This window comes from Nicotiana sylvestris, chromosome 7 (assembly GCF_000393655.2).
Source record: "Nicotiana sylvestris chromosome 7, ASM39365v2, whole genome shotgun sequence".
Lineage (NCBI taxonomy): Eukaryota > Viridiplantae > Streptophyta > Magnoliopsida > Solanales > Solanaceae > Nicotiana > Nicotiana sylvestris.
In genome coordinates, this window is record NC_091063.1 from 18,423,360 (window position 1) to 18,438,701 (window position 15,342).

Genomic DNA, 15,342 nt, shown 5'->3' on the forward strand with positions numbered 1-15,342 from the left:
TCCACGGTCAACTCAAGCCTCAAACGCCGCTTTTCCTTTAGAATTCGCCTCTAAATTACTTGTATCTAGTCCAAATTAATTTAACAACATCAATAAATGCTAAAGAATTCATACCCAATGCTTAATTATAAGTTTTCTATCATTTTCCCCAAAAAGTCAAAAATCGACCCCATGCCCGCTTGTTCAAAACTCAAGGTTGGACCAAAACCCGAACACTCATTCACCCACGAGCCCAAATATGCAATTAGTTTCAAAATCTGACCCCAAAACAAGGTCTAAATTCCAATTATTCAAAAAGCTCTAACTCTACCCAAATTCCCAATTTCTACCATAAAAACCCTAGATTTTAGGATGAAGATTGATGAAATGCAATGGGAAATCGAAAGAAAAAGGTTTAGAATCATATACCAATGCTTTGGGGGAAGAACTTGTTCCTTGAAAATTGCCTCAATGCTCTAGTTTTGAAAATATGAAAATATGGGCTAAATCCCGACTTTGCTACTGTTTTAAGTGTTGGGAGACAGTGTTCATCGCGTTCGCGAGAACACTATCGCGATCGTGAAGAGCTGCCAGAAGTGGACTTACGGGATCGCGAGTTCCCCTACGCGTTTGCGAAGGGTAAGCCTCCTTGACCTTCACGTTCACGGACAACATTACGCGTTCGCGTAGAAGAAATGACAAGTTCCTAGCCCACCTCCATTTTTACACTACGCGTTCGCGTGACACCGGTCGCGTTCGCGATGAGCAACCCCTCAGTGCTCCGCGTTCGCGACTGTGGCTTCGCGTTTGTGAAGAACAAATCCACCCCAGTCCCAATTTCCCTTTCGCGATCGCGAGAGTTACTACGTGATCGCGATGCACAAAATGTCTGTGCATCTGAAGTAGTAAAACCTGCAACTTTTCTAAGTGTAAAAACCTTCCAAAACCTATCCGAAACACCCGAGCCCTCGGGGCTCCAAACCAAACATGCATACTAACTCAAAAATATCATATGGACTTACTCGTGCGATCAAATTTCCAAATTAACTCCTTTAACAACGAATTTAGCATCAAAATCAAAGAAGAATCACAAGAACTCTTAAGTTCAAATTTTAACAACCGAGGGTCCGATTCACATCATATCACGTCCGTTTCTTACCAATTTTTATAGGCTCAACCTAAATACCATATAAGACCTGTACCGGGCTCCGAAACCAAGATACGGGCCCGATACCATCAATTTCAAATACATTTAAATTTCCAAAAACTCTTAAAGTTTCAGTTAAACAATTTTCTTCAAAAATTTATTTCTCGTGCTTGGGACCTCGGAATTCAGTTCCGGGCATACGCCCAAGACCCATATTTTTTGACGGACCCTCCGGGACCGTCAAATCACGGGTCCAGGTCCGTTTACCTAAAATGTTGACCGAAGTCAACTTAAATTTAATTTTACAGGCCAAATTAGCATTTTTATCAAAATTTTACATAAAAGCTTTCCGGATATACGCTCTGACTATGCACGCAAATCGAGGTGAGATAAAAAAGAGGCTTTTAAGATCTCGGAACACATAATTCACTAGTATATCCTCCACCTCTAAAACAACCGTTTATCCTTGAACGAACATAGAAAAGAAGTACCTAAGTCGGGGAAAAGACGGGGATATCGGCTACGCATATCGGACTCGGACTCCCTGGTGTCGCACCCCCTTTTTTCTCCGCAGAGAAAGTTCGGGTTTCGACATTCACGGGGTGTAATGACTCATCTCCCTTTTGAGAATTGGGTATTTGAAGAGTCTCCACCTAACAGATTGCGGTGCATTAGGACACCTAGAGTGATTAACTTTTGGGTTGGTTTGCATTACCAGAGATTAGGATAAGGGATCGAAGTAACCTCGAGGGGAAGGTATTAGGCACCCCTCTTGGTCCACAACTGTTGGTCCCGGCCGAACTTATATTTATAAATTAGTCCATATAAACAGTTGAATCAAATAAGTTGCAAGTAAAGTACGTTGGATAGTTCAAGTAGTAAGAACAAGTCGTAAAAGACCAAAAGTTTTGAATAGAGAAAGGATTTGGTAAAGGGGGGTCCTAGGTTGTTTGTCCTATAGGATCACCCTATGTAATGTTCGGTAAACACTCCTCGATGAGGGACTACATGTGACATTAATGTGTAGTCATTATATCCCATGTCTACCCTTCTCATCCCCTTATTGGTCATGCAAAGCGAGTGTTTGGTCACTGATACCTATTGCGTGCTGCTACCCGTCCCTTCTTAATGGTCCCGGAGAGAGTTGGGACCTCTACCTATAGGTAGTTCTAGACGTACCCCTAAGGTTTAGAAAGGCGAAAATTCTAAGGGGATAGTCAAAACACTTAGGACTTTCACATAATGGGAGCAATTAAGAGGCTCAAAGTTTCCTCCTAAAAAACAAACATACAAGCAGCACGACTCAAACACAGTTAAGGCCTTTATTAATCAAAGTCCTAAAGCATGATATCTAAGTGAATATGCAGAAACAGACAAACTTTTTTATACCCAGAAGTTATAACCTAGTAGTTGCCTAGGGACTCCTTTTAAAAGCTTATTAGAATCAGAAATATTTAACGACAAAAGCAGCTTCAGGGAAATACAATTTTTTGAAAATGCCTTAAGGCTTGCCTATATGCAGTAGACTGTGTCTATGTTAATGCAAGAACAAACAGGTTTTCGAAATAGACCTCTTTAATATCTATAAGCATGATATCTAATGAGATTGAAGCAATTTTGAAAGAACTTGTTTCAGGAAATATTTGACACTTAATAAGACCAGTTTTAAAAAAAAGTACTAGGCATAATGAAAGTTGATTCATTAGGCTAATTAAATTACCAGACAGAATTGCGAGTAGGGATCCCTATAGGCATGATATCTAGGCGTATTACTAATTTAAGACAATTTGCAGCAACATACAAAAAGACTTATTAGAATTGAATCGGAGTTGAGTCCTATAAGCATGACATCTATATTTGAATTGATTTAAACACGATTGTTTGGGACCTATAAGCATGATCTTTAACATGACAAAATGCAGAACCTTGCGAACATGATTTCTACCTAATGCAAACGAAATTGGAAGTGATATCTTATAGGCATGATTTCTATTAGACAAAGCAATCAGATTTAAAAAAGGAAAACCCTATGAGCATGTTTTCTATTGAGTAAAGCAGGAAGACTTCAAAAAATAAGGTCCTAAGTGCAGGATTTCTACCTGTATTACCCTTTAAAGCATGCATCTACCCACCCTTTTAATAAATACCCCAAATATCTATTTACAAATTATTACAGGCCAATAAATAAATTATATAAGTAGAAATAGACATCAAGAAGCTATTCTATAGGGAGCCTGCAATTAGGCCCAAGTTTCACAAAGTCTTCAATGGTCTCACAAGCCTCATTTCCATAGACAAATCAGAGTCTAGGTGCATCAAAGTTTCCTAAGGGTCTCAAGGACCCTGGGCAATGCTTACACCTAGAATTAGCAACCAATAGTTGAACCAGTGCAGTGTGGAAATACCAGCCTCAGTATGCTGGAGTTTAGAGGGCTCTCAAGAGGATCCCAAGTCAGTACACATACTAGAGGGGGCAGAACTTATTGACTAAGAGTGAAGTGAAAGTGCAGGACACAAGTTGAAAGAGGTTTATTAAAGACTGGATTTGAAAGTCTGTTTTGAAAGCAATTAGTAAAGCAACAGAGATTGTTTGAAAAGAAGTTGGAGTAGTAAACAAAGCTCAAAAACCTTAAGATAGGATCACACACAACTAGTCTACAGAATCCAAATGAATTCAGTAGTCACATAGGGGTCAATGGGTTTGGGGATACACAGACATTTGACTGCAAACACATAATCCAGCAAGGGTCTTAGGACTGATTTGGACATGCTCAGGAGTAGTTGATACTGGCATAATCACAAACCAGTCAAGAAGAACACATAGAAAAGGGGTAATAGGATTTGGGGACTCATAAGCACACAAGAAGTAAAAGGTAATTGACAAGGCATGCTTTGAAACACACATAAGGGAATGCATTAATCTAAAGGGAAGGGGAGACATAATAACATGCTGATAATATAACTTAACTACAAGTTTCACAATAGAACCACAAGTAGAAGCATACCAGAAATAAGAGAAACTGAAACAATAAGAGAAACATGTTGTTGTTGAGGCTTCAAATTTAAACTAGGACATACCAGTGAAGAAAGATGTAAGCAGAATGAAAGAACAAGAGTTCCCTCAGAGATTGTTAGGATCCACCTAAATACCCTCTACTGATACAACATGGCCCAAGAATGCAACTGAACTCAACCAAAACTCACACTTTGAAAACTTGGCATACAACTGACTATCCCTCAGAGTCTGAAGAACGACTCGAAGATGCTGCTCGTGCTCCTCTCGGCTGCGGGATAGATCAAAATATCATCAATGAAGACAATCACGAAGGAATCCAAATAAGGCTTGAACACTCGGTTCGTCAAGTCCATGAAAGCTTATGGGGCATTTGTCAACCCAAATGACATCACTAAGAACTCATAATGCATGTACTGAGTGCAAAAGGTTATCTTAGGGACATCAAACGCCCTGATCCTCAACTGATGGTAGTCAGATCTCAAATCAACCTTCGAGAACACCTTGGCACCCTGATGTTGATCAAACAAATCATCAATCCTCGGCAATGGATACTTATTCTTGATTGTGACCATGTTCAACTGACGATAATCTATTCACATCCTTATCAATCTGTCCTTCTTCTTAACAAACAACACCGGCGCACCCCAATGTGAGATACTAGGTCTAATAAAGCCCTTATCAAGCAAGTATTGAAATTGTTCTTTCAATTCTTTCAACAATGGTGGGGCCATACGATACGACGGAATAGAAATGGACTGAGTGCCTTGAGCCAAATCAATGCAAAAGTCAATATCCCTATCAGGCGGCATACTCGGCAGGTCTGTAGGAAAAACCTCTGGAAACTCATGTACAACAAGCACAGAATCCATAGAAGGAACCTCGGCAGTAGAATCACAAATATACGCCAAATAGGCCAAACATCCCTTCTCAACCATACGCCGAGCCTTCATATATAAGATAACTGTATGGGTGGAATAACCAGGAGTCCCTCTCCACTCTAAATGAGGTAGACCTGGCAAGGCTAAGGTCACAATCTTGTCATAACAGTCCAAGATAGCGTGGTAGAGTGATAACTAGTCCATCCCCAATATGACGTCAAAATCAACCATATCCAAAAGTAACAGATCTTCTCGGGTCTCAAAACCCCCAATCACAACTATACATGAACGATGAACATGATTCACCATAATAGAATCAGTCACCGGTGTAGACACATATACAAGATTACCCAAAGAATCACTAGGCATGACCAGATACTGGGTAACATAAGATGACACATAGGAGTATGTAGACCCTGGGTCAAATAGAACTGAAGAATCTCTACTACAGACCAGAACAATACCTATGATAACTGCATCGGAGGCCTCAGCCTCGGGCCTGGCTGGAAGAGCATAACATCGGTGCTAGGCCCTACCACTCTGAGCTACGTCCCTAGGATGGCCTCTTGCTGGCTGGCCTCCACCTCTAGCGGCATGTCCTCCACCTCGAATACATTTACCTCCACCTCTAGCACCTCTACCCCCACCTCTAGCTGGCTGAGCGGGCGGTGGAACACCTGGTGCCTGAACCATAGCACGGGAATCCTGTTGCTACAACTGAACACCCACTAATCTCGAATAAGCCCTCCGGATATGACTATACTCACCGCACTCAAAGTATCCACCTGAGTGCTGCGGCTGAGGGAACTAAGAATGACCCTGGCGGGCTGGATGGCCATGAGAATAGCTCTGAATAGGAGGTGCTCTAATAGGAGCTGATGGTGTACGGTAGGATTGCTGATCAGAATACTGCATATGAGAACCACGGCCACCTGAAGCACCATGAGAAGTCTGAAGTGCTGAATGAAATGGCTTGGGAGGATGGCCCCTACCAAAAGAATCCCTGCCTCCAGATGAGGAACCACTGAACCTGCCTGAATAATGGGGCCTCTTGTCAGACCCCTGACCACTACCCTGTGATAGAACCATCTCAACTCTCTTGGCCATATTGGCCGCATCCTGAAAAGAAATCTCGCTCCCGGTCTCCTTAGCTATCTGCAATCAAATCGGCTGAGCGAGTCCCTCAATGAACCTCCTCACCCTCTCTGTCTCTCTCTCTCTCGGTAGGAAGTATGATAAGAGCATGACGGGCTAAAGCAATGAATTTGGTCTTGTACTAAGTAATGGTCATAGAACCCTACTGGAGATGCTCAAACTGCCTCCGATAGTCCTCCTTCTGAGTGATAGGAAGAAACTTCTCCAGAAATAGATGAGAGAACTGATCCCAAGTCAAGGCAGGCGACCCGGCTAGACTAGCCAAACAATAATCCCTCCACCAAGTCTTAGTAGAACCTGACAGGCAAAAAGCAGCAAAGTCGACCCCATTGGTCTCTACTATCCCCATGTTCCGAAGAACCTCATGACAGCTATCTAAATAATCTTGGGGATCCTCTGAAGATGTACCACCATAAGTAGTAGTGAACAACTTGGTGAACCTATCCAATCTCCATAAAGTATCGACAAACATAGCTGCTCCATCATCGGTCTGAGCTACTACACCCGGCTGAACTACTCCAACTGGTTGAGCTGTTGGAGTCTAAAATTAGGGAGCCATATGCTCTGGAGTGGGGGTAGCGGGAGTCTGTGCTCCTCCCCCAGCCTGAGAGATGACTGGTGTTACGGGAAGTAAGCCTGCCCGGGTAACACTCTCCATAAGGCCCACTAGACGGACCAGAGCATCCTGGAGTACTAGGGTAGCAATTAACCCCTCTAGGACCTGAGCTGGGCCCACCGGAACTGTCTAAGCCGGAACCTCATCATCAAACTCTACCTGAGGCTCCGCCGTTAGTGCTGCCACTCTGGGTTGAGCTCTGCCCTTACCTTGACCCCTAGCACGACCTAGGCCTCATCCTCTTCCCCTCATGGGAACTACTGCTGGGGGCTCGAGCTATTAGTCAGTGGATGAAAAAGCGTGTGTTCTCGCCATCTGCAAAAGAACAGAGTAGAAATTTAATTAGCATTGAGAAACCAAACAGCACGACATGGATGAATAGAAGTGAAACTGTTCCTAACTCTGCATCCTCTAGGGATAAGCACAAATGTCTCCGTACCGATCCCTCAGACTCTACCAAGCTTGTTCGTGAATTGTGATACCTAAGCAACCTAGAGCTCTGATATGAACTTGTCACGACCCCGACTTCCCACCCTCGGGAGTTGTGATGGCGCCTACTCATGAAAGTTAGGCAAGCCAAGCATTATAGATTTTATTATCCTTTTTCTTAACCTTTTAATAATTTCAAATTTACATGGAATCGACAACGGAATAAAAATAATAATAAAAAAAATGCGGAAGACGAAATCTGATAACTTAGCCAAATACTAGTACAAAACCTTCAAATTACATCTCTACCCAGAACTGGTGTCACAATATCACGGACCATCTACGAATAGTACAAACTGTTGTCTGAAAAGAAAGATACATTCTGTCTCTGAAGTAAATGAAACAGAATATAAAAGATAGAAGGGGACGCCAAGGCCTGCAGACGTCTGCAGGACTACCTCGGGTTTCCGCTGGACTGAAGGCAGCAACCACTCTAAGGTCCAAAAGCTTTGGTATCGAGATCTGCACATAGTGCAGAGTGTAGTATAAGCACAACTGACCCCATGTGCTGGTAAGTGTCGAGCCTAACCTCGGCGAAGTAGTGACAAGGTTAGGACAAGTCTACCAACTAAACCTGTACAGTTAAAGCATATACGGCAAGTAATAATAACGGGAACTAGCAGTTAAAAATGGGAAGGGGAACATGCTGTGGGGAATATCAAGTACCAACAGTAACTCAGGAGAAAAACATAAAGAACATCTTAAAGTTCGCATCATTAAGAATAAGGAAACAATAACGAATCAATATCCACTTTTATTCTTTATTATTGCGGTGCACATACAAATAATATAACTCTGTTGCGGCGTGCAACTCGATCCAAATCATATATCACTGTTGCGGTATGCAACCTGACCCCTCATGTCCTCCCTTATTACTCCATGTTGTGGTGTGCAACCCTATCCCAAAATACAGTTCAACACCAATCACAAAAGAATCCCGGTAAGGGAACAATAAAAAAACAACAATATCCCGGCAAGGGAGTCAACAATGAGAATAAACACATCCCGGCAAGGGAACCAACAGTAAGAATTAAATACGTCCCGACAAGGGAATTGGCTATAACCAAACTTGTACTAACATTTATCTTCACAAGTGAAGCCTCAACTAGAACCAATACTCAACAATAAACAAATACCACGAGAATAATCATAATTCTTGCCCAACACGGAGAATCAACAACTTAGGCATTTGTAGTACTTATTAAGAACACAACGATCACAATTTAAGACTCACGTGCATGCTTGACAATGACGTATAGGTACTCATCACCACACCTATACGTCGTACACTAAACTAGGACATAACAAATAAAGCACAATACCTATTCCCTCATGCTAAGGTTAGACCAAACACTTACCTCGAACTTCCACAGCCAACTCAAGCCTTAAATACCACTTTTCCTTTAGAATTCGCCTCCAAATTACTTGTATTTAGTCCAAATTAATTTAACAACATCAATAAATGCTAAAGAATTCATACCCAATGCTTAATTATAGGTTTTCTATCATTTTCCCCCAAAAGTAAAAAATTGACCCCGGGCCCGCTTGGTCAAAACTCGAGGTTCGGACCAAAACCCAATCACCCATTCACCCACGAGCCCAAATGTGCAACTAGTTTCGAAATCCGAACCCAAAATGAGGTCTAAATTCTAATTATTCAAAAGCCCTAACTCTACCCAAATTCCCAATTTCTACCATAAAACCCCTAGATTTTTGGATGAAGATTGATGAAATGCAATGAGAAAACGAAAGAAAAAGGTTTAGAATCATATACCAATGCTTTGGGAAAGAACTTGTTCCTTGATTAGTGCTCTCTAGTTCTGAAAATATGAAAATACGGGCTAAATCCCGACTGTGCTACTGTTTTAAATGCTGGGCGACAGTGTTCGTCGCGTTCGCGAGAACACTATTGTGATCGCGAAGAGCTGCCAAAAATGGACTTACGCGATCGCGAGTTCACCTACGCATTCACGAAGGGTAAGCCTCCCAGACCTTCGCGTTCACGGACAATATTACATGCTCGCGCAGAAGAAATGACAAGTTCCCAGCCCACCTCCATTTTTACACTACGCGTTCGCGATGAGCAACCCCCCAGTGCTTCGCGTTCGCGACTGTGGTTTTGCATTCGTGAAGAACAAATCCACCTCAATCCCAATTTCCCTTTCGCGATCGCGATAGTTACTGCTCAATCGCGATGCACAAAATGTCTGTGCACCTGAAGTAGTAAAACCTGCAACTTTTCTAAGTGTAAAAACCTTCCGAAACCTATCCGAAACTCACCCAAGACCTCGGGGCTCCAAACCAAACATTCATACTAACTCAAAAACATCATATGGACTTACTCGTGCAATCAAATTGTCAAATTAACACCTTTAACAACGAATTTAGCATCAAAATCAAAGAAGAATCTCAAGAACTCTTAAGTTCAAATTTCAATAACCGAGGGTCTGATTCACGTCATATCAAGTCCGTTTCTTACCAAATTTTATAGGCTCAACCTAAATACCATATAAGACCTGTACCGGGCTCCAAAACCAAGATACGGGCCTGATACCATCAATTTCAAATACATTTAAATTTCCAAAAACTCTTAAAATTCCAGTTAAACATTTTTTTTCAAAAATTCATTTCTCGGGCTTGGGACCTCGGATTTCAATTTCGGGCATACGCCCAAGTCCCATATTTTTCTACGGACCCTGCGGGACCGTTAAATCATGGGTCCGGGTCCGTTTAACAAAAATATTGACCGAAGTCAATTTAAATGTAATTTTAAAGGCCAAATTAGCATTTTTATTAAATCTTTACATAAAAGCATTCCGGATATATGCTCGGACCACACACGCAAATCGAGGTGAGATAAAAGAAGGCTTTTAATGCTTCGGAACATGGAATTCACTAGTATATCAAGTGATGACCTTTTAGGTCATCACATGAATAAAAATATTGAGTCGATTTATACCTTCAACAAAGAGGTCATGAACAGTCACTTGCAATTCTTAGAATTGCGTTATGACAGATTTGTCGTCAACCATTTTGAAATCTTAAAATTTGGCAGCCACAAACTTCTTAAGTCCAGCATATTCAGTTTTGTACTTCTTTTCAAAAACATTCCACAACTCTCATGATGTTTTCATGAAGCTATAAACATTGTACAAGCCGTCTTCCAAGTAACTTTAAATATAATTTTTGCATAAGAAGGCAGAATGCTTCCATGCCTTCGTGACCACAAATCGCTCATTTTCAGGAGTTTCTTCTCCTAGAACTGGAACTTCCTCGTGATAAAGCTCTATAAACTGAGTGCGGTAAAGTAGAAGAACATTCTCTGATGTCAACGCTTAAAGTCTACGCTGGAAAACTTTTCGAGCTTTTCTGCCGGTGTCATCACCGGTGCAGGAGTTGTGCAACTTGAAGATGCAGTAGCCATTGCAGTAGTAGTCCCAACAAAACTATTCCGTTGTTCCGTACTTGTTGTCATTTTTCTGTAAAATAAATTGACACAACCAGAACTAGTAAGTCGGCGAAGTTTTTATATCTTCAAACTGAATACAAATAATTGAGTAGAAAATCACAAGGATTTTAATCTCGGATTGAGTAGAAAGTGAGAAAGACTTTAATCTCAAACTGGAGTAGAAAATCGCTAGGATTTTAATCTCCCAAAGCAGAAAGTAAGAAGAACACAGAATACAAAAATGAATGTGAGTGGTTAAATTCCTTAAGCTTGTTATTAGCTGTATTTGAAAATATAATTTCTGCAAAAAAAAAAACGAAACCAGAAAGAGAAGACAGAAACAGAATCAAATGAATAACGTTTCGAGCCCAACAGAAAAATGTGTTTCCTAATTTAATCCCCTTATTGTTGCCCAGGGTTGTTGGATTAATTCCTCCCAGGATAGAACAAAATAACTACTCTATAATACCAGCAATAGTAATTACAGAACTTCGTCGAACTCAACAAACGACAGTAAACCACATTGATGCTTACGTTTTTGCTTTTGAAAAATAATGCAGAAATGCAGAAGAGAGAGGAGAGAGTAAGCAGATTTCAGTGGTCAGAAAGTGAGACCAAACCTCTAAATTTATAGTCAAACAGTCTGGGACATGAGTGTCACGCCTCCTTTTTCCTATCCCCCGAAAAGGGTATAGTGGAGTTTTTCCAATTTAAGTGACAATCGAAATGGGATTATTATTAAAGATCAGAGTCGCCACTTGGGATAATTTATGGTGTCCCAAGTCACCGGTTAAAATCCCGAATCGAGGAAGGTTGACTCTATCTACGGTCTGCGAACACAGAAATCCGAGTAAGGAATTCTGTTAACCCGGGAGAAGGTGTTAGGTATTTCCGAGTTCAGTGGTTCTAGCACAGTCACTTTGATCATACTTGGCTTAATCAATTTGTCTAATTACTCATTTTTGAACCTATGTGCATTTGCCTCTTTTAATTAGGAAATTATCTTGAAACGGTTCACGCGTACGTATACCCATTTGTTTGGTGCGTCAAAAATCATGTCACGCGAACGTGTCCATGATTAGTAACGCTTTATTATTGTTAAGAAAGTTTGGCCGAAGTCGCGCGAACACATACACCGATTTTGTTTTTTATAAATTGCGATCATGTCACGCGAATGTGTCCACAATCTCAATGATATATTAAACGGGCCTAAAGTAACTACGAACATTTGTCATTTTTATAACTAGGTTATGAAATAAATACGAGGTCCATGAATGGTTAAATTGTGGATGGCACACCTCGAACTATATGAACTAAAATTAATTAGTAGCCTATTAAAGCAATTTTGTTATTAAGAAAGTTTGATCGAAGTTGTGCGAACGCATACTCTGAGTTAGTATTTAAAATCGTGATCATGTTACGCGAACGTAAACACAATCACAATTATAGATTAAAGCTTTTCTACGGATGTGGTCGGCCTAATCATACTCCTAACAATCCAATTAACGAGAATAAGAATAAGGAACAACAAAATTATTTCCAACCCCATCTCAAAGCATACAACATGCCAAAGTTCACCCTTTTTTTTTTGGAAAAAACAAAACAATCGAAAAATGTATTAATTGGTGATATAAATCGTTAAACAATAGTATAAAGAATGAGTTCAGTGCTATCAATCCTAGTCTTTGAAACAACCACCCCAAATCAAACAGACTCCATGAAGCCCAAGATTTCGAAACCAGGCCTTTGACAAACGAAATGTGCTTTTGCTCGCCCAAGAGCCTATTTAAGCCATGCAATTTTTGACTCAAATTCTGGGGACCAAAGCCCAAGAGGCACTCAGACTCATGTCCATAACCTTATTTGGGCCACTCACGAGCATGGCCCAATTCAACCCATATGCACAAATCAACACTAATCATGGATATATAGCGTTAACATGGAATCAGATTAGCAAGTTTATGGCAAATTAAACAAGTGGGAATTACAGTCTTGACTCCTCAACTACAAGGTCTTAACAAGTCAAGGGAATTGAATCACACCAAACAATGGCATAAGACCTAAGGCTAATTAGATTAATAACACTCAAATCTGAATTTAAGAACCAATAAACATTCACTCAGTTCATATCCATCCAACTTCATAAACTAACCTTATGTCTCAAATTAGTTGTTAAGGCATACATTTATTCTGATTCCACACAGCAAAAATTGATTCACAGACACAACAAACTATTCTATCAAACTTTGCATTTCCAATTCAATACATCTACTTTGCTTATTCACATGCCATCAATTTTAGACTCCCATTAAACAAACATACTATCAATGATGATAATAACAATCCTTATTGTTCTAATTCAGAAAAACGTAAACTCAATTTTTGTTAATAATAACAGTAATGGATGTTCTCATATTTGCCCACATGTGTTATGAAGCATTGAACGAAAACTCAATCTTGAACGCAATTTAAGAATCCCAACATTCCATAATCGAACAAAAAGTTTTTCGGTTAATAAATTAGTTCCAAAACCAAATCAATGAAAATAGGAATGCAAATGCAAAACCAAAAACCAACTGCTAACTTCAAAACCAAACGGCCCAACAACTTAATGAGCTACCTTCAATCCATAACCAACTACTCGAAAATTAAGCAATAACAAACTATGATTACAACTCCAAATACTTAATCAAACTGAATCATGAATCTAAAATTCAGGTAATTAATTCAATCCATGCCTCAAAGTACCAAATACTCAAACATGAAACAAATAACTGAGTCTTAAAATATTTATACATCAACATAATCGAAACACTACATGGTTAAGAACATATAGAAGAAAACAAACGGCAAAAGAATCATCACACAAATTCGCATAAGCTACACTAAATCAGATTTTTTAATTCTTAAATCATAAGAACACCTCTGAGTTTCATTCAAACAGCTAACGACCAATAGCAGAATCATCAGTAGGAGAAACGGACCAGATTCAACATTGTTTGATAGAAGAGATTTTCTTGCCTATTCTTAACTCACTTAATACATAGAAAGAGTTCGAGATTTCGTACCTTGAAAAGTAATACATCAAGAGAAAAACGAATCTCTGATTTCTGAGAAAATAACCCACAACAGAACTTAAATGGGAGCAGCTGATAGCCCAATCAATAGCAACGGATTCAAACCCCAACGATTTTCATTTTTAAAACAAACCAGAATCGAAATGAAAAAGGGACTCTCGTTTGTTTCGAACTCTCAACAATAGTCGATATTAAGATGAAATCATGAAACACTCAACATTATTTTCGCCCTTTTTAGACAAGAAACAAAAGGTAAAGAAAAGTAAAAGAGAAGCAAAATATTTTTTGGAACCTAATTTTCTGCCTTCAAGTTCTTCTCCGAAATTGTTTCTCCTATTATTCTGAAAATATCATCTCCTTTATATAGGACCTCAGGCTTCTCGAACCTTGTGACCTCTTCACCAAGAAATCTCCAAAATAATATCTTCCCCCGAATTTGAAATTTTACCTCTTTTTATGATGAAAAACGGACTAATGGAGGGAGTGGATCAAATTGAATCCAATCCAACACTCCCTATTTTTCCATATTTTCACCCGAAAGGCTAAAATCTGAAATAAATCGAAGAAATGGCATGTGAAGGAGAGGAATTTTGTCAGAGATGGTTAGAATCTTGGTGACGTGGTGAAGATGGGGCCTGTGAGTGAACTTGCCTGAGTTTTCAGGCGAGTTAAGGTTGAATCTGCTGTTTTGGAGAAGAAGAACAGTAGTTGGGCGCCGCCTAGGGGTCTTTGGGATTTAAGGTTTTTTAGGGGAAAGATTATAAAGAGGTCTTTTATATCAAAGGGAAAATGGGGTGGATCAAGGACACACCAGGCGGATTTTAGGTATTTGGGCTGGGGAACTTTTGGGCAATTGGGATGAGATTTGGGCTTTAACAATTTCGGCCCTAACAACCCTTTTATTTTTATTTTCGTTCTTCTTCATTTTTTGTTTTTTTCATTTTTTTCAATTATTCTTTTCCTTTTCAATTAATCAAAAACCTAAATTAGACTCTTAAATTAAATTAATTTGAAAAATTAAGGTAATTATCTTACCATAATATTTATAAAGAATTAGTTGGTCCTAAATTAAAAGAGAAAACTTAATAATCCAAAATCTAAAGCTAAAAATGTAAAAATGAGCCATTTTTGTAATTTTCATTTTTAATAAAATAATTAATTAATTACTTAATCCTAAAATGTGAACATAAAATCTGAATGCAATGCATGGTATTTTTGGTATTTTTTCATGATTTTAATAAAGGTAAAAATGCAAACAATTAACAAAAATCTTATAAAATCACAAACAATTGGGGAAAAATTATTTTCTCGAATTTATGGGAATAACTCATATAGGGCAAAAATCACGTGCTCACAGCTGCCCATCTTTGCTCGGAAACATGAAAAGTTTTCATGCAAAGATAAAGTGAGCGGATACGAGCGATTTTTGTCCATTTGAATACTTTGTGGGATGCATTTTTGAATGATTTGACCGCACTCTACTTTCGAGGTTGCCTACATATCCTTGGCTAAAAAGAAATTAGGTCAATGTAGTTCG